The following is a 23,484-nucleotide window of genomic DNA, read 5'->3' on the forward strand; positions in this document are numbered from 1 at the left end:
ACTGCCTGATGCTGGGAGGTCTGTGCCAAAAACACTCTACTTCATTTGAGAAGTAGCATTTCTAGGGAGGCTGTAGAAAGGATAAACCAAAATTCTATCCTACAGAAAGCAAAGCCTAAATAATTCTGATTATTCTGAGCCCATGGACCCAATAAAAGCTCAGAGGAGTGGGTAGGTATTGGCATTCCAGGTCTGCAGCAGTTACAGTGGCAATGCAGCTGAAAGGAAATGTTTTCTAAGTCTTTATTTCACAACCAGATGTGGACTATGCAAAACCCATTAGTTCCAAAGCACATCCCAAGGGAACACAGATAGATCAGCTTCATCCATAGAATGAGGTCTCTGCACATTAAGTTTAGAAGTTTTTTCCTCTGGGAAACAAAGTGTTTGTTGGTAGTCTTTTTTTCTTGAAGAGGATACAGAAACTAATTAGAAATGTCAGATATAATACAAAGCATTATTGTTTGACCATGTTGTTTGGTTTTTATTATTACAACTAATGTGTCAGATGGCAAGGCTGTCTACGTTAATTGGTTTCCTTCATTGAAGCCCATCTGGATCATATTTTTTTATGATTTATATTTTAAATTAGTTAGTAAGATATATGAGAACATCCTTTTGTTTCCTGCTTTAAAGGCATGTTGGATCAAAGGCGTATTATCTTGCAGTACTTTAATGTAGCATATTGTGACTTCTTTTTAAACTGTGGCACATGTAATGGTATTCTTTCATTATGTGCTCTTGATTGCTTATTTATTGATTAGATTTTCCTTAGTGATACTTGATCTTTATGAAGCCATTACGAGTTTGGCTGTCTCTGAAGCAGCATTCATGAACAGAGATGTCCATGTGCTTCAAACTTCCACTGCATCCAGATTGATACCAGGCCTTGTCAGCATTCACTAGAAACTTCTTTTTCCCCTCTTTCTTGCCACTTTACAAGCAATATCAGGGTGAGGCCAGGAAGTAGTGCTGTGATGCTGAAGATTAAAGTGATACCATTAGTGTATTGCTGTGTGAGTGGAGTGTGAATCCTAATGAGGACATGGGCTCTGTGCCAGTTTAGAAAAAGGCTCTCTTTTTTTTTTTTTTTTTTTTTTTAGAGTTAAGAAAAGTTTTTAATGTTGCATTTTCTAAATTTTAATGAATTGCTGGCTCCTTTGTATTTTGTTATTGTTCTTCTCCACTATAATTCCTCAGGTTATTTTTTTTCTTTCTGAAGCCACAGCAATATAAGTGGACATGCAAATGCTAGCAACCACTTAAGTGGAAAAGTGACAAAATTAAAATAAAGAAGATGAGCTTCCCTCAGGCCAGGAGAGAACCTGGGTTCCCCTCATTAGAGCCAAGAGGAGTAATTGCAGCACTTTAATCTCCTGTGCCACCAAGCTGGTTCCCAGCAGCAGGCAGGGCTGTGCTGCCTGGCTGCTCTGAGGGAAACCCAGTGCTTAATATTTCATAGCAAGTGAGGAGCTGACGTGGCAGTGCTCTGGGTGCTGCTGGAGTGAGGTACCACCATCCCAGCATAACCATGGGGTTATTTTTTAAATTTTTTTCTTAGCTGCCTCGTAGTAATTTTTATGCAAAATGCTGCTTATTTCTGTGAAGAGCAGAAATCAGAAGAGTGATTTTAATCATGGCTGTGTTAATTTGATGTGAGCTTTGGCTGTTTATGAGCGTTCTCTTTAATGGTGCTAATTGTCAGTTATAATGTGAACACCATTATACAGTACTATACAGTAATTTATTTAGTAAATGAGAATCTTATTCCAAGGACCATACTGCAATATGCCATAGAGACCTCATCCTTTTACTCTTACGTGAAGAAACTTGCACTGTTTAGGCTAAATTGCTTCTGCAAAAGCAATGTGATTTCATACCCACAAGTACCAACATGCATGTTTTTGGAAATCTCAAGGTTTTTTCTATTAAAACAACAACAACCCACCCTCACAAACCATCCCAGCAGAAAATGGAGAGCTGACACCCTCTTATTTCAATTAACAAGTTTTTACATTATGTTTATGTATAATTTTATTAAATTGTTTCAAAACAATCATTTGCATTAACAATTCTTGCTGCTCTTAGAAGACTTTCCAGGTTATAATGGTGTCTTTGTTCTTACTATATTTTTGATTTTCTTCCTTTTCTCTTTGAATCTACATACTGACATCTGTGTGGTCTAGATCTACAATTAGTTGCTCTAATTTGAATGCTCAGATAACCTTGCCAAAGTTTATCACTTTGTGCTATTTTATCTCTCATTGTATTACTTAAATTCTGATGGTTTGTATTATCATAGGCAGATGACAATCAGTGTCATAAATGTAGAAGAAATGAGTGGTATTCAGTAAAGAACCTTTACTACAGGAAATAAACTAAGACTAGTTACTTTACTAGAGTTTTTTGTTTTGTTTTATTCTGAATATAAAAACTTTCTATCACACCTGAAATCACCTCCAGTATACATCCAGCCTTCTGTCCACCTGTGAATGGCAGGGAATATTTACTTCATGATGTTAGAAATAGGACCATTTCTGTTCTGTGATGTTACTCTTGGTGCAGTTGTGAGTCTGTTTAGATTTGCACACACTTTATGACATCAAATGATGACCATACCACAGCATGTTCTCTTGGTGTACAGGAGAGATCTAACACCCTGTATTGCAGCTGACTTTATTATTTCTGGCATCCAGCATATCTGGTAATTGTAATTTTACAAAGATCTCTGGTGCCAATTTCAAGCACAAGTAAAGATCAATTGTGAAACGGGAGCCAGTGTTGGGTTTATTTCCTTATTTTTTGTTTACTTGTTGCTCTTCAAATTTCCATACCTCCATCTGTCAGGATGTAGCAAAGTAGAAGTCAAAAAATGATAGAGGGACCTAAAGAGGACCACTGGGAATATATCACAGTGAGAGACTACGACTGTCTGAAGTAATTTTAGTGTAATATTCTCTCCAAGGACCAGATCCACACTTATAAAGGGGTGCTTAGAGCTGCCAGTGACTTTGATGGGAGATGTGCTGGTGAAACTCCGAGTGAGGATTTGGCTCCATACTCATACTGTCCAGGGAATTTAGCATGCTCTGCTTATTCCATCTGCACTTCTTACAGCACCTCTGACTTAATTATTCAGACAAGGAGATGGCTTGGGGATTTTCATGTTTAATTTCTTTTTCTTCAAAATGACACTTGATATAGTTGGGGTTTTTTGTTGTTTTCTTACAGTCTTTTTTCTCCCCTTTCCCCACAGTCTTCAAGGGTCCAGATAGCTATAAAATACTCTAAACATACAGTGTGCTAAAAAGCTGCATCTGTGTCTCTGTCTTATCTAAAAAGCCAAATCTACATCTCCATCTTATCTCCAGTAAAGTAAGGCTTTATGCCTGGAGTCTCTAGGCTTTACTCCTTTTTGCTCTTCACTGCTTGTAAATCTTGTTAAAGTTTCTCATTGTCAGGAAAGCAGTGTGTCATCATTTTAAAAACATAAAATGGATGGAAATACTGAACACATGGCTGAGCTTCCGTCTTGTTTCACTGTGAGTAGTGCAAATTAAACATCATCTTATCACTGTCTGGTTTACTGTTTTATTTTCCTTAGTGTAGCTGGTACACTGCCTCCTCTCAGTTGTCTTTAGTATCTCCCATATTCTGACAGGAGAGTCAGTTGAGACTTTAATTAATGGCTTTATTGTAATCAAGGTTCCATTTTAGTGCAGAATGCTCCATCTTGTAGTAGTGAAATATTTAGTCTCCATCTGGCTGATCTTTACTGTGAATGTCCCATGATAATTAAGAAGAAACAGGAGATGATGGTCTGAAATAAAATATGTTTAGTGAAGGGGTTAGTGTATCCTGGGACTGTTCGTGTAGAGACTCAGACAAAATTTAGGAATGGAGCAGCAGTTTGGTTTTATGGCTGCATCTTCCTGCTGTCTGCCAGGCCCCAGTAGTTTCTAGACTGAATTACAAATGTTACAATGCTTCCAGAGTTTTATTTTGAAATAACTATCCAGTAGCATGAATCAGAGATAACCCTCTTCATTGTGGCTGGGAATGTCCTGCTTCCCCCAAAGGATTTCGACTGACTTGTTGAAAAGGTCAGAGGCAGTGGCACTACACTGCAATTACAGTATGTTAATGATGAGCTAAGAGTTGTACATTCTTCTTAACATAAGTCCCTGATTTTCTACATGATTAATTGGAATCTGGAAAGACTGACAAGGAGAAGAGGATCAGATGGGGTGAAAATAAGAGATAAGAGGCTGACAGCCAGCTCTTGTTGTAAAGGAGAGTTATTTTGAATAGGAGAAAAAATCAATACAAAGGTTGGAGAATTTTACAGAGTTGTAAGAGCTACTTTAATGAAAGGTAGCAGATTCAATAGGATTGTTACTTGAAATGTAGGATTGTGCAAGTTGGAAAAATAGGACTGTCTCTCCCCAGCTGTAAAGGTGAGCTCTGCATGCTGAGCTCCTTGTGTACTTAGTGCACTGGATTTACTGCCTTTTGCTCTGGGTACTCAGTGTGACAAAAAAAGGGAGGAAAATTTGTAGGGGAGCTTACTAAATCCTGTTCTTCTGGAAAAGTTACTTGATTTTGGGAGGAGAAGGAAGAGGACAGCAGGTGATAGCTATTTCTGCTGCTTCAGCATGGTAGGTAGCTGCCATGGGAGTGTGTCTAGAAGTCTCCTGCAAGAAGAAGGGATTCATTATGGGGAGGTGGCTTCATTTGGCCCTGGCTTATGAACAGGCCAGGACTTTGGTGGACTTAAAAGGATGTTTAATGTGAACTGTTCTCTTACACATTCATGTCACCTTCCTTTAGCCAGCAGTGATGGTGAGAGGTGAGTGCAGGTAGGGAGGCTATGCACTGAGGCTTTCTAACCTGGTTACAATTGGGGTGACGTGAGGAGTCTGCTGGACCTCAGCATCAAACACATATTGGACAGAAGATAGAAAAGGGGTCTTCAGCAAAACTGCAAAAGAAACTTGCTCCTGCAGCTGTTAAAGGGATTTAGGATTATTCTCAGGAGAAATGGCCACTTCAGCCTAAAACAGGGAGTTGAGTTTCTGAGAATTGCTCATACCTTTAGAAGTTTGGGGACTTAAATGCCAGAAGGCAATTTTTTTCAGGTTCCAGTGTGCATAGCCATGAAGTGTGTGAGGCTTACAGGGAGGGGAGCTGCAGGTCCCTCAGGTGTGTCTGGGCTGTGGGCTCTGAGCACCAGGACAGGTGCACACTCATGCTGTGCCAGGCTGGATGCACAGGAGGATCCTGGCAAGCTGGTTAGAAACATGTGAGCCTTGATAAGTGCTCAGCATAGCCCCTTTCTATTGGGCAATTCCAACAGGCTTTGGGATGTCATCCCCTGGAGATGTGGGACCTTTCATGATTATCCCAGGTTCCAGGCTCTCTGGAAATAACAAAGAAGGATAATATTTAGGGTGTGAGGGATAAAAGAAACATTGCACGAATATGTTAAGAAGAGATAATGATTCCTTGGCACACAAAAAGATCAAAACAAAACCTTAATGTGGTTAATGGGCTGGTTGGTAGCTGTCAGAAAGTATTTCCTGTGGAAGCCATTTCACTGGGACTCGAACAATCAGAATAGATTTCACTAATGTTAATCAAGATTTAAGGCAGCAAGCAGGAAATGATTTAAATTATCTATTGTACTGGTGCTTTACTGATTGCATTTTACTTCTTTTGGGTTTTGTTTGGGGTTTTTTTCCTGAGGAATTCTAAACAGTAGCTATAATTTTGTGCCAAGAGAATAAATTACGTCAGACATGTTTTTGGCTATGAGAAAATTCAGTACAATTATTCAGACACTTTTTTTGTCATTTTATCACGTGTTAAAGAACTGCATTGTAAGGGATGACTACCAAAAGCTTGTGTAAACCAGAAAGGAAGATGCATTTTCTTGTCTGGTTATTTATGCATCCAAAAAAAGCTTTTAGTTACAACCAATTTTCCAATGCAGGTCACCAAAAGGCTTTTTAATTCTAAGGGGGAACAGGCTGAAATATATCATTGTGGACTGTGCTGATCAGTAGTATCATATTTACTTTCTTGCCTTTCCACCTGAATCACTTTGCAGTTTCTTATATTGAATCTAAAAGCTCTTTGGGATAAAGAATATCTCTTTGCTGGTTTTGTGCAGCACCTGCCCCAGAGGAATTCCTGCTCTGGGATGCAGCAATATGAGCATAATCCTTGTTATTTTCCCAGTTCAAAGGCACTATATTTCCAGACAGGATGGGAAGGTTAACTAAAGTTGAAAAAGGATCTAAAATACAGCTGAAGTTTACTGTCTGGTGGAAATTAAATAAAAACCAAGTGGTTGGAAACAAGAAAAAAATGTATGTGTTTGTTCATGCTTTGAGACTCTTGTCTTTCCATAAAGTAAAAAACAATTTGGTGAAAATACTTGTATTCCTGAATATGTGTCCTCTGCTTCCTGTTTCTCTATGTGGCTTAATAAGAAAAATTCTTTTTTCCTGGAATAGTTGGGCATTTTAGTACATTCCACGAAAGGCCAATAATGCCCTTTTCTATCACTGTCCCATCTAGGCTGGCTGGCTGCAGAAGCATCTTTATCCTCTGGGTTCAGAGAGTAGGAAAAGTGGGCTGGTATGTCCAGGAAATGCCTGCAGCTGCCTCCAGTCTTCACTGCCTTTGTTAACATATCCCACAGACACTTGGCTGTTGTTGGCCATTGACCATTCAGAAGGCTTTTTTTAAAATAAAACATAGCTCAGATCTATACATGTGTAAGAAATACAAATGTAAACTTCCCACCAGAGTTAGAAATACCATTAACAGGTGGGAAAGAGCTTTTCCCCTACAGTGGGCTAACAGTTTATTAATGGTTTCTTCAAGCACAGAAATTGGCACCTGGTCTGCCAAAAGAGCATTAGTTTCTCCAGAGGGGATTGTTAGTTGCCCAGGAGAAGAAGATTGAGAGTGTTTCCTTAATAAATTAGATATGAATCATTTTTCTTTGGGATTGGGAGCAGATTTGATGTTTTTAAACTCTCAGGAACCAAATGCAGGGTGGAGAAGCAAACTTGCTCACCCCAAGTAGTGAATGTAATTTGATAAATAAAAATATGAATTAGTACAACATCTATCACATATTTGTATGAAAGGGAAGAGAAAGATCTTAGGGATTTGATCAAGCCATAAATGGATGAAATTTCTTTATGTCATTTTTTGCCTTGTATATGTTTTTACAACATTCTGTGTTTTGAAGTTCAGAACTGCAGTAGTGCTTGTGTTTGTTCTTTTCAGATCACAATAAGGGTGATTTCAGTTGATTTTTATACCTACATAAAGCCCTTCCATTTCTTCATGCAGTAGTGCCTACAAATAAGTTCAGTACTCAATGCTTACATGCAGTGCTCAAGGGGTGTTCAAAGAATAGAAGGTTTAGCTTTTTAAAATGCAAAACTACCCTCAGATGAATAGTCAAAATTACAAAATTCATTTGAAAAGAAAAGGAAAGCCTCTTTAGCTTCATTTCTCATCAACTTTGGTTGAGTGGGGAATTCTATGCTCTTTTCTCTGTGGTCTGTGTCCTCCTAAGCAGGTTAATGCTCTTGAGGGAGAGGGTGTCTTGCTGGGAGTTGAGTGACACATTTGATCCTGAGGTGGCATGTTCCAGACAGGACAATAATATCTCTTGAGAAGAAGAATTGTCATTACATCCAGTTCAAAATAAGAGATAGGCAATAACAGGACAATTTTGAAAAAGATTCATTTGAAATTCTTTGCTTGAGAGCTCTCATTCTGTTTGGGAGGCAGGAATGTGAGCACTCACTTAATGAGCTACATTCAAAAGATGAAATTTCAAGAGAGTAAAAGCAAAACTCAGTATTTCCTGAACATAAATTGAGTCATCCATCCTTAAATCCATAGTTACATCCTTTTCTTCAGCCACATCTAATATTCCCCTTGCTCCCTGTTTAACTAGAAAAAAGGAAATACCTGGAGTAGGGACCTTTGTACATACCAGTCACTGATGTTAAAGCATGAGTGATGCTGGATTCAGTGATTCAGCTACAGGCTGGTGTTGCTGGAATACCATTTCTGAAAGCCTGGTAGCCCTCCCACTGAACCATATAGTGATTTATCAGACAGTTTAGCAGTAGCAGGACCAAGACCCTGGTTGGTCAAATCTGAAAATGCATATTCCTTATGTTGCTTCTGATAATATATTCCTGTTCTGTTCCTTTTGTAGCATTGTGAATGTGTGCCTTGAGCTGTGTGTCCCCTGGAAAGGGATTGTTGTGTTTCCTGGGTGTGGGATTACAGTGTTACAAGTTAGTCTTTCAAGAAACTGAAAGCATCAGTTTCTGGATTCTTACAGCTCAAATGGCCATTGTGTTGCTCTATTTCAAAGAAAAGAAATATGAAATATATGAAAGCTCAGATGCAGCTTTCAACTCTGAGGAGCTTGAACATAAGACAATGTCAGAGGGAATTAATGTTTTCTGTAGAAAAAGAACAAGCTTGCATCTCAAAGAAAGCTTCCTAGCAAACCATTTTGGTTTGCCTAACACTTGCCCCACATGATCTCTGGCATAATATTGCTGCATTATTAGCAGTTAGTTCAAATGTTTTCCCATCATACTTGAGGTAGCACTGAAAAGCATTCTGGTAACACTGCAAGGAGTAATTTGGCAACAGTCAGAAGCTGGAACTGAAAAAGGGCAGTAAGAGAGAAATAATTAGTAAGGATAATTGTCAGACCTTGACAACCTGGTGTGTCTTTCTATCAGTGAATAGGTTCACCTGATACCCAGAGATAGCCATCTGATAATGGCACTCATAAGATCAATACATCGATACTTTATCCTTGAAACAGTATTTAAAATCTGTTTTTAGATTAATTTCTTTACTTCTGTAAAGTTATAGCAATCTGAGATTTGAGATAATGCATTCATTACAGCCTTATTGGACCTTCTTCATTTGCTGTATTTTAATGCATCCGTGGTGATTGCTGAAGAAAGATGCCTAGTGAGCTTAATCTGCTTATGCTTTAAAAAGAAAGGAGGCTGAGAAGATTAAAATGAGGCCTCATACTGAACAGGTTCAAGAGTTTGCAGTGGTCACAATGGCAGGGAGTTTTCTGCAAGAGTTATTTTGAATTTAGAGCTTCCCTGATGCTGGCTCTGCTGACCACATGGAGAGGGGAGGAGCAGGAGCTGGGCACAGCTGAGATTTTGCTTTTGTAGATTGAGGTTGTGCCAAGGCTCTAATAATGCCAAATTATTGATGGGTTAAGCATGATGCTTCATCTTTCTGTTAATGTTTCCTGCTAGTCCACATCTCTTCTCATTGAGGAGAACTATTTGGGATTGTGATGCACATCCCAGAACCCAGAAATAATGTGTGCATGGTTGAAATAATGCCCACGCAAATAAGTAACCTGTAGATAAGTATGGCAAGAGATTTAGATCTGCTCCTCTGAATGTACTCACCAGATTTTCCCAGCTGCATGTGTGTTGGATGAATTGAAATGGACTGGAAATTTTATTTTTTATCACTTCTGCTGTGAAGGACAGGAGACATTCAGCAGGACAATATTGCTTCCCTGACTGCACCACATGTATGTGCCATCTCTAGCAAGGGAGAAGCTGATGTTGAAAACAACCTCTTTATCTAACAACATTAGGAAAGAATCATTTTTATGATAAAGACTGTAAAGATCAGTGGCTGCCCTCTGAGTGCCTGAGAGGAATTATTTGTACCTCTGCCTTTTATTATTGACAGGCTGTGTCCTGGTTTAGGAGACAGGCGCTTCATTGCAGGGCTGTTGCTGTCCCTGCTGTGCCACCACCAGCTTCACTAGCAGGTGGAAAATCCAGCACTTTCATAAGCAGTGGGTTTTGTTCATTTTAAGAAGATTATGGAATGAAAGATGGAAGAAGAGATCAGAACTGGCAGGAAGCTGTGATTTGAATAGGACCTTCAATTTGACACATGTTATGTCCTTAAGAGAGGAGTCGGTGCCTGGTTTTGTTGACAGGTGTGGCGACAGCTCTGAGGGATGACAGGCACTTCACTGAATCACTAAATTGATTTGATAATCAGTAAGTGAGTTTGCTAAGAGCAGGTACTACGTGCCTTCTTTGGGGCTTGGTTTACTTAGTGACAGCTTGTTTTAAATGTACTAGGAGGACGTAGTTTATTTTTCCTTTCTTTTCTGGGAAAAACCCCACACAGAACCAAATAAAAGAAGCCATTTCTCCTATTTGGCTGTAAAACCAACCTGAAGATGACCAGACCTCACTTCCAAAGAAGCTGCTGTCCCAGGTTAAGCTATCTCCATTTTCTCCAGATAGTAGTGACCATCATCAGCCACAAGTGTTTGTCCTCTCAATGTGGCTGCAGCATTTCACCTCCCTTGCCTTCCCTGGACAGAGAGCATCAGCTTTGCATCAACCTTTGACTCACTCAGAGCCTTGCTCCCCTTTCCAGCTGCTCATTCCCAGCTAGCCTGGTAACCCTGGACTTTTTCTCTTTTGGAGCACAAGGTGCCATGCCCTGGGATGCAGGCAGCCATGGCTGGAGGGGATCTCCCTCAGCTGCAACCTTTGGGCTGTTTGTGAGCTCATGGCTGGATTTGCAGTTGCCTCCCCATTAGCCCTGCTGTTTGCTGTGGAAACTTGACACAGGACAGGTTTGTCAAATTAAAATGTTCTGCCTCCAGCATCAGTCATATGGATTAGAGTTTATCTTGCTTTGTACTGGAGCTATTCAGAAGTGGAGTTTTGCTTCAGGCATTTTCAAAGGGCGATAGAATTTGTGAAAGTTCAATATGGATTTATTTTATGATTTCCCAGCAATGTCTGTATAGTTTGCTTGGGTTCAGATAAAAAACACTTGCAGTCTAGGTAACTATGACAAATCAGAGATATTTTTCCTTATGTGTATTCATAGTTGTCCTCTCTTCTTAAGACATAAATTGAATTTGTGTTCTTCATACCGTGATGCTCAAAGGATTTCCTCTTCAACAGAGTATGTAACAAAGGTTAAAAATTATTTTTGCAATCCAAGCATTTAAGTATACATTACTATCTGTTTTAAGGATGGATAATCAATGTAAAAAATGATACTTCCGTGTATTCCTAATAGGTCACTGTGTAAATATCCATAATGGAATCGATCCCCTAGGTTATGGCAACCATTAGTACAGAAGGGGTTTCACAATTAATGTATCAGACATTTGTCTTTCCTACTTACATGCAAAATGATTATTTATTGATTATTTTCAATCCAGGTTAATGATGTTGAAGAGGTTTCAGTATCTCAATTTAAAGTACTTAAAGTGTGCTTCAACAGAAATATCATATCCCTTTCAAGAAGTTGTGACTAATATCTGATAAGTGATTTTCCTCTGCATTCTCTCTCATTTATAAATATACATAATTCATAAAATAGGGATGTTTGCACACCTGCAAAGTGTCAGTGCCATGTAAATGAATGGTCATGTAAAATGATTGTATTTTCCCTGGTACCTGAAAAGCATGTGTAAAACCAAACTGTATGCTGAAAGATTTGCTTGCAGAAAGCTCTTTGGCAATAATAATGAGCAGCAGGAAGTATATTAAAAATGTGTATTGAGTGACTTAGGATCCTGTGTCCCATTTGGAAAGGGATCTGGCACATGGCTCTGGATATTCAGATCAATACATGGTGGCTTCCTCAGTTCCCAAAAGTCAAGCCCACAAGCATCAAGGTAATTCTTAGTCCAGGAAGAGCTTGATCTCTGCTCCTGGCCCCGTTGGTACTGTGTCTGTGTGAATACTCTGCTGTCTTGTAGAAAGAGTCTATAAAAGAGAAAGGTGCCTGCCAGGCAGCCTGTCCCACCACAGTCAGAAGGGACAAAGACTGGCCAGTTAAGACAAGCACAGTCTGTTTATTCTATTAAAAATGTTGGACATTTTCTTCCTCTGATACACAATTCCAAAGAAACCAAGATGCAGAAAGTCCATTTCAATTCACAAGGGCATTCAGCTGACGTGTTTGCCTCTGTGCACACAGGCAGGAGGTGGAGGCTCCGTGGCAGCTTGGGGAGGTGGTGGCCTCACTGCAGAGCCTGGATATGGTGAGAATTCCCTGCTCCATTCACAGGCAGAGCTGGCATTTGCTGCTCTAAGTGCTGCCTGTGAGCTCTGAGCCTCCAGGGCTGACATCTGCTTTGCAGTGAAGCTCTGCACTGGAAGCTGACATCAACCCTCTGTGCTGCTTTAAATTCATATTGTCCTTGGGAAAAAAACCTATTTCAGTGAAGTATTTCAGTGAAGGTTTGGGGTTTTTTTATTATTATTATTATTAATTTTTACTTTTTATTTGTGAGTCTCCTAGTCATTTTCCTGATGAAATGTCAACTCTTTTTCAATGAGTTTAAGCCTACTGACAGTAGACTGACTTTTCTTAATTATCTTTTCTAGGCCCTTTAAATTAGTCCCCCAGGGGTCTGTGAACCTGATATTGAAAATGACAGCTTTAATATTTCCTTACTAAATACATACAAAGAGTTGTTCAAGGATGCTGACTCACATAAGATTGTTAATTCCTCCTGGAAAACAAAAGAATCTGATTTTAAATGGCAATACATCTGAGGGACTGAAGCACAGTATAGAGGAAGAGGAGAATGGCCATCAGATGTGACCATGGCTTTGTCCATGCTGGAAAGAAGAGTGTGGGAGGGGAAAATCTATTTGAAGCCATTGAACTCATGCATAAATGTATAGCTTTCAAATAGCTAATTTTTTATGTCATAAAAGAAAACTGGCTAGGGCTGGTTCCTTTTTTATAGCCCTGTCATAAACTCTGAAAAATTAGGTTTATAATTTATGGTCTGAAACCACCTTAACTATTGCAATACAAACAGCATCACTGTACTGCAGTTTATTTCTAAAATGCCTACGGTGAAAATATTGCAGTGCCATAATTAACTAATACCAAGATCTTGTTTGTGTCTCTTTCTCTGCTTTCCCCAGAATTATGCAGTTAGTATAAATCCTCAAGGCTTATAAGATGGCTTCAGAATAATCTTACATCACCATGTCAGTTAAGACAATCACTAATAGTATTTCTGTGGCTCACAGAGTCTGTCTTAGCACTGGTTGGATTTATAGGAGCGAGTTACATAGTTTTTATCTATGTCTATATATACATGCATGTGTCTGTGTATACAAAAAAAAAAAGAAGTAAAAAAAAGTACAGAGGAGAACAGCGTGCCTGCTGTCTCCTAATTACTTTGTTTTTTGATATCTCAGCAACATTGATCTTTCAAAATGATCTCTTGCTGGTGGCATCAGTTTTATGTTGGAAAATATTCCTGCAATTCTGGCAATGATAAACTAATTACAGCCTATACATTTTTAATGATTTAATCTCCTGTCATATTCCTAGAGAGAAGTGATCCCAATTCCAAACAAATCTCCCATGCATGACCAAACACTCATCATGAAATGTATGGTTTTCATTAAACCCCGTAGTTAATAAAGGCTTAGGATTGTTTTGTAAAAATGGGGAGAGGTTGGGGAGTAAAAGCATGCTGAAAGATTACTGTAATAATGCTGCAGTAAGCGTTTTGAATCACACAGAGTTCCCAGCAACATTCCACTGACATGTGCCTCCCATTACAGATGGCTCCTGACAAAGCCATGTGTGATGCCAGAGCCACACATGTCAGAGGGCTTTCCATGGGTGCTGCTTAGAAAGGTGCATTCCTGTTCCTTGGTCTGTGCCAGGAATCCAGGTTTGTGTCACTTGCCCCATCTATGTTAGTATCTAGGTTTAGGAATGATGATTAGTCAAGCACTAAGTTAAAAAACAGCTTCAAGAGATGCCTTTTCTTAAGATGCTCTGCCCTGTGACCTGCTGTTACACGAATGCTCTTTATACCCTTGTGCCATTTTGACTCAGCTCTGTGTGCCTTGGTGGGGATCTGCTTTTTAACTTTGCATAAAGACTGAAGCAATGCACCTTGGCCTCTGACTGGGGTCAAAGGTGGTGTTGCAATGGGGGAACATAAAGCAATCATCTCTCTTGCATCTGCTGGGGGGACTGGATCTGTAATACCCTTCAGCAGCAGCTCCTGTAATTGGGCATCAGATCCAGAAGTGAAAGAGGGTCATGGTTCTCTTGAGAGCACAGATATAAGAGGTGTTGGAAAGATGACAGAGAAAAACAATTGTTAGAAATTTCTTTTACCTATGAGAGAAATGTCAAGTAATTTCAGTGAGCTGTAAACATCCCTGCCATTTTTGCTTGCTTTCAGGTGTTTTTGCCCCTTTCCCAGAGAGCTATTTTGTTGATTTTAATGACTCCAATCTTCAGGAAGTCTGAAGATAAGAACAGCATTAAGAGAAGGCGTTTAAAGCAAATTTTGGTGTACCTGCACTGACTGTGTGCGTGCTGGTGCACTGCTAACAATCTGAGTCAGATGCACACACATTCACACAGCTCATAAAAAACAGGGCCTAGAATTACTCAACCTAGAGAAGTGAGCGTGGGCAAGGTAAATTAAGGTTCATGTGAACTTTTTGTGGTTTTCCTGGCATAGTGACGATGAAACTATTATTATGAACTAGAACTCCAATTTTATTAATGTTCTGAAGTATGGAAGGAAGCAACAAATCTGATTTAAGAGAAGACATTTGTCTTGGCAGTGTGATTTACTCCAGGGTTGTAAATTTGACATGATGGAGACTAAAATGTACTGAAACTTAAATTTCTCCCATATCTCACTCAAAGTCAAATGATTTAAATAGCAGAATATGAGAAATGACATGCATCCTTGGATGCAAATATATTTTTGGTGGTGGAGATTTTAATTCATGTCTAAGGAAATTTATCAATTTGAGGATGAAACTTATAGGAAAACAAAGGTCAGAATTTCCAGACATGGTGTGGGGATGCCATGAAAAGTGCATCACTGTCTCTTGCAGTGAAGGCTTCCTGCCTGGTAACCTCCTGTAATGGGTTCAGTGATGATAAAACAGGTATTATGGAAGGTGAAATCTGCTTTGCTGACTCAGATCCTGCTAATGCTCCTGTCCTGCCATGCTCACCACGCTCCTCTCTGGCACTGTGCCTGCCCTGTCTGCTGTGCTGAACAAATGTGTCCAGGACAAAATACTCTAACATTTTAAAGTACAAGGTGTTAACAAACCCAAACACAGCTGGGGTGAGGGGACTGAGTGAGTGTTGCAGGCAAAAGGCCCCCAGCACAATCCAGCATTGTGCATCCTGCCTTCTCTCAGTCTGGGGATAATTCATTGCTGGGATTTTGTCCTCTTAGGACCAGCTTGGGTAGATGAACCAGACCTTAGTCCCTGCTTTGACTCCTCACCATGGCTCTCCACTTTGTTCAGTAATGGTTTGCACTGTCCCAAGGGTCACCAACCCCTTGGGATAATTTGCCCTCTGAAGGGATCCTGTCCTTCCACTCAGTATGAAGGGAACTAATGGGGTTACTCCACTCCTCACTTTCACACATGTCAGAGGTGGCTGAAGTTTATTTTCAGGCTTTGACCTTTTGGTAATCAGCAGAGAGATGCTTATTCCCTGATGAACATAAACTTAGCCCAATGGCTATATGATCAATCTGGCTGAGCTCTAATTCTCCTATTCATTTCCTGAGTAATGCCTTTTAAAAATCTCCATATTCTGGAAGTAAAACCCAGAGCTTAATATTTATTTTACTATTTTTTAAGATAAACCGGTAACTTTTATGGCCTTGCTCTGTGATTCCATGAAATGGGATTAATTTCTTAGCAGCAGTGGACCTGCTCTGTCAGTTCAATAAAAGTAATGTGGACAATTTCAGTCTATTACTTTTAAATTAACTCAGCCCATATGACTCTTCCTAATACACTGCCACCTTGTGAAAAACAGGGTTGCATTTTATTGATTCATGTGATAGATGAGAATATTAAGTGTTCTCTGGCAAACAGCACCCCAAACAACACGAGGCTCTTAGGCATGCCAGGACTGGGGAACTAATTATGCTGAGACAGAAGAGATTATTTTACTCATATGCTGTAAAATGAAAAAAAAAATATTAAAGGAACTTTATAGCTTAAAAAAAGCCAACAACATACCCAGCACTTCTCCTTCATTCCCCCCACAGCCTGGCTGTTATGTTTTTTCTTGCCATATTTTCAGTTTCTGAAAATGCAGAATTGAAGTAGGTCATTTGGGAGGGAACAAGAAAGAAACCAAAGCAGGGAAAAGCTCAAATCAGTGAAGGTGCAAGGAAATGAAAAGAGGCCCTTGTAACATAGCATCCTTGATATGGTGTGTAGTAGCCTTGTTTTCACAAAGTAAGAGAGATGAACAGGTATTGCCCCTTCAGAGATCCAAACTTTTCAAAAAGACTGCTTGTTAAATTTTTACTTGGTGAAAAATGAAGTCTGAAAAAGCAGGTGTGGTGATCCTTTGAGGACATTCTAGAATAATTGTAACAATGCATTAAAATGTCACTAGGGGAAATGATTAATTGGAATTGCCTTCATTTTTCTCCTTCATTTGCTTGCATTCCTGTCCTTAGTTCCTCATATAACAAACAAAAATAGTAGCATCCAGTGTGAGCACTATATATGAAGTCTTTTATTACTGCACAGTGACATATATGAAGCCTTGCTACCTTGCTACTGACACTTGTGGAGTTACATGCCTACTACTCCAATTGCTTTATTAATGTTTTGGCTTTCAGCAAAAAAGCTAAAACACTGAAAACCACTGTAAAATTCTGATCATGGCAATGACATTTATCATTCTGTAATAAAAAACGTGGTGGGTTGTTTGCTGGCTGTATTGCTTTGTTCTTTCCAGAGCAGAGAACCTGATTTTCAGTTGTTTTTCTCCGTTGTCCTTATTTCACAAGGACTAACCCAAGCCAGCACACTGTGCAAAGCAAAAATCAGTGGTAGAGGTGACTTTTGTTCTTGAGGCTCTAAGACACAAGCAAAGTGGGAGTAAATGACAGACAGATATAACAGAACCAAGAGAAACTGGGAGCAGGAAGTTTATTTTCCTGAACTCTTGCCTGTGCCTGGTGGTTCACTCCTCCAAATGATCAGCTTTAAAATAGGCTGCTGGGCCAGCATCCGAAACTTGACCTTGTGTGAGTGCATTTTCCCCCTGTATGTTTTCCTACAGAAAAAACTATGTGGTATTCAGGGTGGGAAACTCATCCAGTTGTTTTTTTTAAGTGGTTTGTTTTTTTGGTTTTTTTTTTTTCTGTTTTATTTCATCAAAAGAACTCAAGGAGAAGAAAAAAAAAGCAGCATTACAAATAAGTAAAATAAGTAATCTGATTGTTGCTTCAGGTATGTTTCTGCTCATTTTAGTTTGTTGTCATTCAGTTTGATTCACTGAACTGATTCAATTTTAATGGTTCACTTATGCATGCAACTACCTGGAAAAAAAGATAAAAAAATGCCCCTAAAGCAAATCTTACTGAGGTTCTGGTCAAAAAAAAATCATAAATAAGCAGAAGTAAGAGCAAAATCTAAAACAATATGGTACACATCAAGTAAAAGAAAAGTACAATATGTGAAGTGCAGAAAATAAACATGAGCTACAAAATAGAAGTTAGAAAATAGTACCTAAGGTAAAAAAATCAAATTCAATATGTTTTACAATTACACAGGAGAATGAGTTTCTTGAACCTTTAGATTCTTTCTTTATTCAGTTAATTTAAAGACAACAAGGCTGGAAGGGTATCTCTTCCAAGGCACCAGCAGTTTCTTAGAGCCCTTGCTGAATGCTGGAAAATTTAGCAAGGAGGAAAATTGCATATACTAAGAATATAACATGATGAATATGTTGTGTCACATACATACCATCTGTGAGTTATTCTGATAGACAGAACAGCTTGTCTGCCAAACCCTAAAGCATGGCTTTGATTATTGCATACATTGTAAAATAATAATCTCGGGGACTTTGGGTGAATGAAAGTATGACCTTGAGCTTTTACTTTAAAGGTCATGCCATCGAGGGCTGTAAGGTTAGCTCTCTACTGCTGTAATTAGGTCTTTTGGTAATGGGTGCTGTAGAACAGAATTTTCACAAATGAGGCTGCCAGCAGTTACCAAGGAGAAGAGAAAAACATCAGGACATAACTCCTAGAGAACAGGGACGGTGGGGTTGTTTTTTCCTGCAGTGGTTGTAAAAGATGTGTTGTATTCAGCTCTTGAAGCTGAGGGAGAGTAATGCAAAGGGGAGTTTTGAACTTCCAGGGGTTGCAGCCACTCAAGGAGAGGTAGCAGTACTTTGTTATTTACCTGCACAGCTCTGTAAATCTCCTTTTGTGGTGGTCACAGTGTTCCCCACTTCTTGGCCCCTTGCAGGCGCTTACATGGTGGGAGAATGATCAATAACTCACAGATTTGCTCCTTACTATTTTTTTTTACTACTGTTGAAAGTTAATTTCATATGCTATCATTTACTTAAAGTTGTTAAATGCTAGCCTGAGTTTTAAAAAACCCTCATTTTTGTGCAATAACATGATTCAGCTGCGATGGCTGCTGCAGTAAATGTCTTATAAAAGAGGTCCCTTCCTGAGCTATAGTGCCCATAAATATTAGCTTTATTTTTATAAGTAGTTGCTTTTTCAGCAGCAAAGTAGCTGTAACCATAAAAATGCTTAATAAGAAATGCTTTCTCAGTTGCTGTTTATATGTTTAAACATTTAGAAGAACCATTTTGTATTTCCTGAATAGCCCTCAATATTAAATGTAAGTTCTAAGCAATTGTTTTTCTGTGGTTTGGGGATTTTCTTCAAAATTACTCTGAGCATAAGGATTCCTATTTTCCCCCCTTTTCTTTTTTCTTATATTTTGAAACTGTTGAGCTGCTCTGAGTGTTAAAGATCTAGATTTTGAGAATGGAGAAACTTAAAGGAGGCTTTATGCACATCCTCTCTGAGCAAGCTGTTCTAACACAGATGTCACCAAGTGGAATCGAGGTGGTTTCAAAACATTTACTCCCTGTTCCTAATTGCTACCTGTTCTGAGTCACCCTGACTCGCTGTTGTGGTTTGGAAATTACATTTTTTCCCTGCCTTTCCCCCTTTCCCATGTTGCATGAAAATAACAGAGAAAACCAGTTAATTCAAGCTGCTAATTACATGGAGTGACATATGAAAGGTTCAGGTGTTTTAGGTGCTTTTCTCTAGAAAATCCTGGCATGTTAAATGCTTGTTTCCTTTCTTAGTTGTTCCATGGGTGGAAAATCTCAGCACCCTTCTGATGCTCTTTGATAGGTATAAAAAGCTGCACATATTGCTCATGCCCCTCTGGAAGCAGAGCAGAATCCTGCTGAATGATTTGTGACTCATCCAGTGGCACTTCTCCATATTTAAGAGCTACCCAAGCCAGGAGAAACCTTTTAAGCGTAGCAGACTTGAGAGTGAGTAGAGGCAGCATTAGTAAACTCTGTCATTTGAGTCCAGTCCCAGGGTGTCCTGTGTTTTGCTGGAAAAAAAGGAAATGCTCCAACTGAATTCTCTGAAAAGTTACATCCCACCCTGTTCTGTGAGAACCTCTGTAAGCTTTTGCAGAGAAAGAAGGAAATTACTCCTAGAAGTTTCATTCTCTATGTTGGAATTGTTTATTTTGGAGTCTGCATCGAAAGGGAATGAAAATGGTCAACAGCTAGGAACTTAGCACTTGATAACCAGAAGGCATAGTGAAACTGCAAAACTCATTTCCATTGTCTGTTTGATTTGATCCTATAAAAATCGTGACAATGAACATAAGCAAGCATAATATATTCTTTCATTATGCTTCTATATTTATTTTGTGTAATAGGCAGAAAAATAAGTATGTCACTAGCAGTTGGCCTTTTTAAGAATATTATTGTTGATTGAAACATTTCAAACAACATTCTGAATCAACATTATTGTTGATTGAAATCTTTTAAAAGCTAGGTATAGATAGTACTTTTTCACTTCAGAGGCTTTTGTTTTATGTGTTCATGTTTTAAGCCAACGTTATTTTTATCAAAGCTTGTGATATTTTCTGAATAATACAACTGAAAAAAAAACTACTTTTCTGAGTTTCAGGTACTCAGGGAAAGCTGGTAGCAGTGCTGAACAAGAGATATGATCAGAAAAAAATAATTTCTGATGTGTTATTAGGTTTCATTTGCACAACACCCAAAAGACCAGCACATAGAAGCCATGGTTGCTTACATTTTCTGTTGTGAATTTTATAGGATCACATCAAATAATGTAAATGTAGGTTTTGTGGTTTCACGGATTCCATATTCTCCCCCTGATTTTTGTGAAGGGTGCAGTAATTGCCATAATTTCTGCAGAGAATTTGTGATCAGCTGTATTTTCTATTATAAGGGGACCCACCTTGAGTGCATTTGCCAGCAGTAAGTGTTGGTAGGAAATCCTTAGGGAAAAAGTTGTTCCTGAACAGGAGACCTACTCTTAAAATAAGTAAGTACAGAGAAGGAACAGTAGGGTCATATTACATAAACCAGTATGAAATATGCTACAGCTGCATCTCCAAATATCTTTTAGATGCTGCCTTGGCCACAGTACAGTGTAAATGAAAATAATGAAGAAGGTTTTACATATTCCAGTTACTTCATCATGGGAACTGTAATTTCCACAGATCCCCTTAAAGTTAGATGCAGTTACAGCGGACCAGTTCTGTGGAAGACCATGTGTTGGGAGAAAATGTTCTAGTCCAGAAGCAAAAATCTTTTTGAAACCATGTCTTAAAATATGCACTCAGCTCCGGAATAGCAGATGCTCTACACTCCAGATGCAGTGAATGGGAAGAAGTCTGCATTTTTTTGGTTGCTGCTAAAATAATGTGTATTGCATTTCAGATTGGAGACACTTTGCAGTTCAGGAAGAAGTTCCCCAGATGGAAGGATGTGAATTATTTATGCAATGTTTATCTCAGGGTTTACTTCCCATCACAACCAATTAAGGCTATTTCATTGCATTAAAACTAACGTTTTCACATTGGGGAAATCATTTATCTAAGGAAAGCTTATATATAGTATCCACTGCTTAAAAGCTTGAAAGCTTCCATCAATCATATAGTCTCAAATTCATTTAAAAATGTACAAGATGGGAAAGTAAAGATATTTCCCTATGTTAGGCCTTGCCAAATTGAATTATAATTAATTGAAATTTAAGAAATTAAGATATTATATTCATGTTTTTCTTCCAACTCAGTAGGAAACAATGACATTCTGTAGTCCCCTATCACCTCAGTGCTTCAGTCACTGGACAAGCCCATTTTAATCTGTATACCTAGAGAAGAGAAGAAGCCTTTGCTCCCACACAATTGTCTTAAGACTTCTCTTGAATAAGCAAAGATTGAGATCAAGCATTACAGAAACAGAATATATTATGAAATAAAATTATCTCCTTGGTCCATAACTCTGCATTTAAAGTGTCTGTATTTGTCTGGCACTGAAGAATTTGCTGTAATTCTTGTCTTTGTCCCTATCCTGCTGTCAGAATCTGTGTGAGACTTGGGCAAAGTGCACCAATAGATAGCTGTGATAGCCAAGGCATTAAACTGAAAGGTCAGCTTATTATTAATTTTAGACCTGTTTTCCACTCAAGGTTCAGCCAGGTCTCACCAAGGTTTCTGCAGATCAGATTAGAAGGGCTTGTGTATAGACCTGCTCCAAATGAATAGCATCAGTCTTGGGAAGGGAGAAAGAGAGCCCATTACTGCCACTTGACAACTTCATTTCAGTCCTTGCCCCCAATAATTACAACTCCTAGGAAAGCCAGATTGTGGAATCTGGGAAGTTAAGGTTTGACAAACAAATCACTGCTTTTTTAAAAGCCTAGACAGAGAAAGAGGCCAATCTAGGAAAATACAGACAAAAATAACCAAAGTAGCAGGTATAGAGTTTTATCTGGGAGTGGGATGAGTTTAAAATTACAGAAAATGGTGTGGCTAACTTTCCTGGTAGCTCTTTGTGAGGTCTGGATCAACAGTATCACAGTAAGAATGTTAAAATACTGATTTTTTTTCTTGTGGCGGGTGGGATTCCTGCATAATCTCCATCCTCTCAGGACAGGCATTAACAAAGGTCTTTGGAAGTCATCCAAGACTAGTTTGTGAACAGCTAAAATTTCTTGGACTTTTGTGAGTGTGTAGTGCTCTGACAATCAGTTAGTGCAATTTTATGCATTTTAGGGGAAATAAATTTTGGTTTTTGCAGTATCCTGCTGAAAACAAATCTATTGCTTCCTAAAGCTTGTGGGCATAGGTCTGTGTTTATTTATGTGGAAGCCCTGAATCTTTTAAAAATATGCATATAACTATTTCTTGGTGAGATGTGACATGCATGTGATAAAGGGCATCTACCAATGGGAGAAATGTCTTTATATCATGGATTTAGTAAAATTCCTGACATTACTGCCATGGAGGCAAGTTCAGCATTATTTCTACCTTGCTGCTGTTAATGTGGAAAAGAGCAAGATAATAGTGACTACAAACTCAGGTTTGTATGTGACTGTAATCAGGCTGTGATATGGAAGGAGGAGGAAATCTCCCCTAAGTTGGCTCCAGTAGTTTATGTTGTGCTATATGTCAGATCTTAAAACCATCTTCCCCCAGAAATGTTTGCATGCCCAAATAGGTCAGAGACAATCTAAGGAACTCTTGCCTCTTTGTTAAGGTTCTTTGAGCTCAGAATTATGTGCAGAAGTCCTGTGGTTTGCTGGCTTCTGTGATTGTAACATCTTTTGAACCAGGCTTCATGTTTGTCAGGTTGGATCCTGTACAAACACCAAGCAAGGAGGCTGCTCCAGGTATGAGCACTGTACACATGGGTGGCTTCAAAGTGAGCCTCCTGCAGTGAGCACTTCCTCTCACTGACCTTTGATTTTATTCTCAGCATCTCACTTCTGAGATTTTTCCCTGTCCCTGACTGTTTTAACTTGTTTTGTCTGTGTATGGGTAAAAATTGAGTATCTACCTGATACAGTTAAGAACATGTACCTAAACTTACTGATTGGGCTGTGTTGATCTGCTTGTAACTCATCTGGCACGTCAGTTTGCACTGGTCAAATGCTTTACATTCTGAAAAGGTAATTTAATAGAAACAGAATTCAGTATATATGTTCATGAATACTCCTAAATTTGTCTAGAAGATTAAATTTGGTATCACATACTTATAGATAGCCTGATCCTTTTTTGTCTGCAGACCATTACTGTTACAAGGTTTTCAACATCTACAGATGGGAGCATGGCTTCCTGAGGAATGATGTGTAGATACAGAAATCCTGGATCTGAAACTTCACAGGGGGTTCTGAATTCAGAATAATAAAGTCACTATATTTATTAAGCACATGGATTTCTTTCATATCCTCTCCCACTGAATCATCACTAACTGAATCCTATGATACCATCAAAGGAGGGCTTCATCTCTATAAACTCAGAGCAGAATTCACCAGAG

At 38.9% G+C, this 23,484-nt stretch overlaps 1 protein-coding gene and 1 long non-coding RNA gene across 3 annotated transcripts in view; both read left to right on the top strand.

Moving 5' to 3' along the window:
• PTPRG (protein tyrosine phosphatase receptor type G) overlaps positions 1-23,484 on the top strand; it is a 384,534-nt gene that overhangs the window by 211,554 nt on the left and 149,496 nt on the right. The window lies entirely within an intron of this gene.
• On the top strand, positions 13,675-23,378 carry LOC306807352. Its single transcript, XR_013775705.1, has 2 exons — positions 13,675-13,786; positions 23,233-23,378. It is a non-coding gene; the product is annotated as an uncharacterized lncRNA (long non-coding RNA).

This window comes from Erithacus rubecula, assembly GCF_903797595.1.
Source record: "Erithacus rubecula genome assembly, chromosome: 13".
Lineage (NCBI taxonomy): Eukaryota > Metazoa > Chordata > Aves > Passeriformes > Muscicapidae > Erithacus > Erithacus rubecula.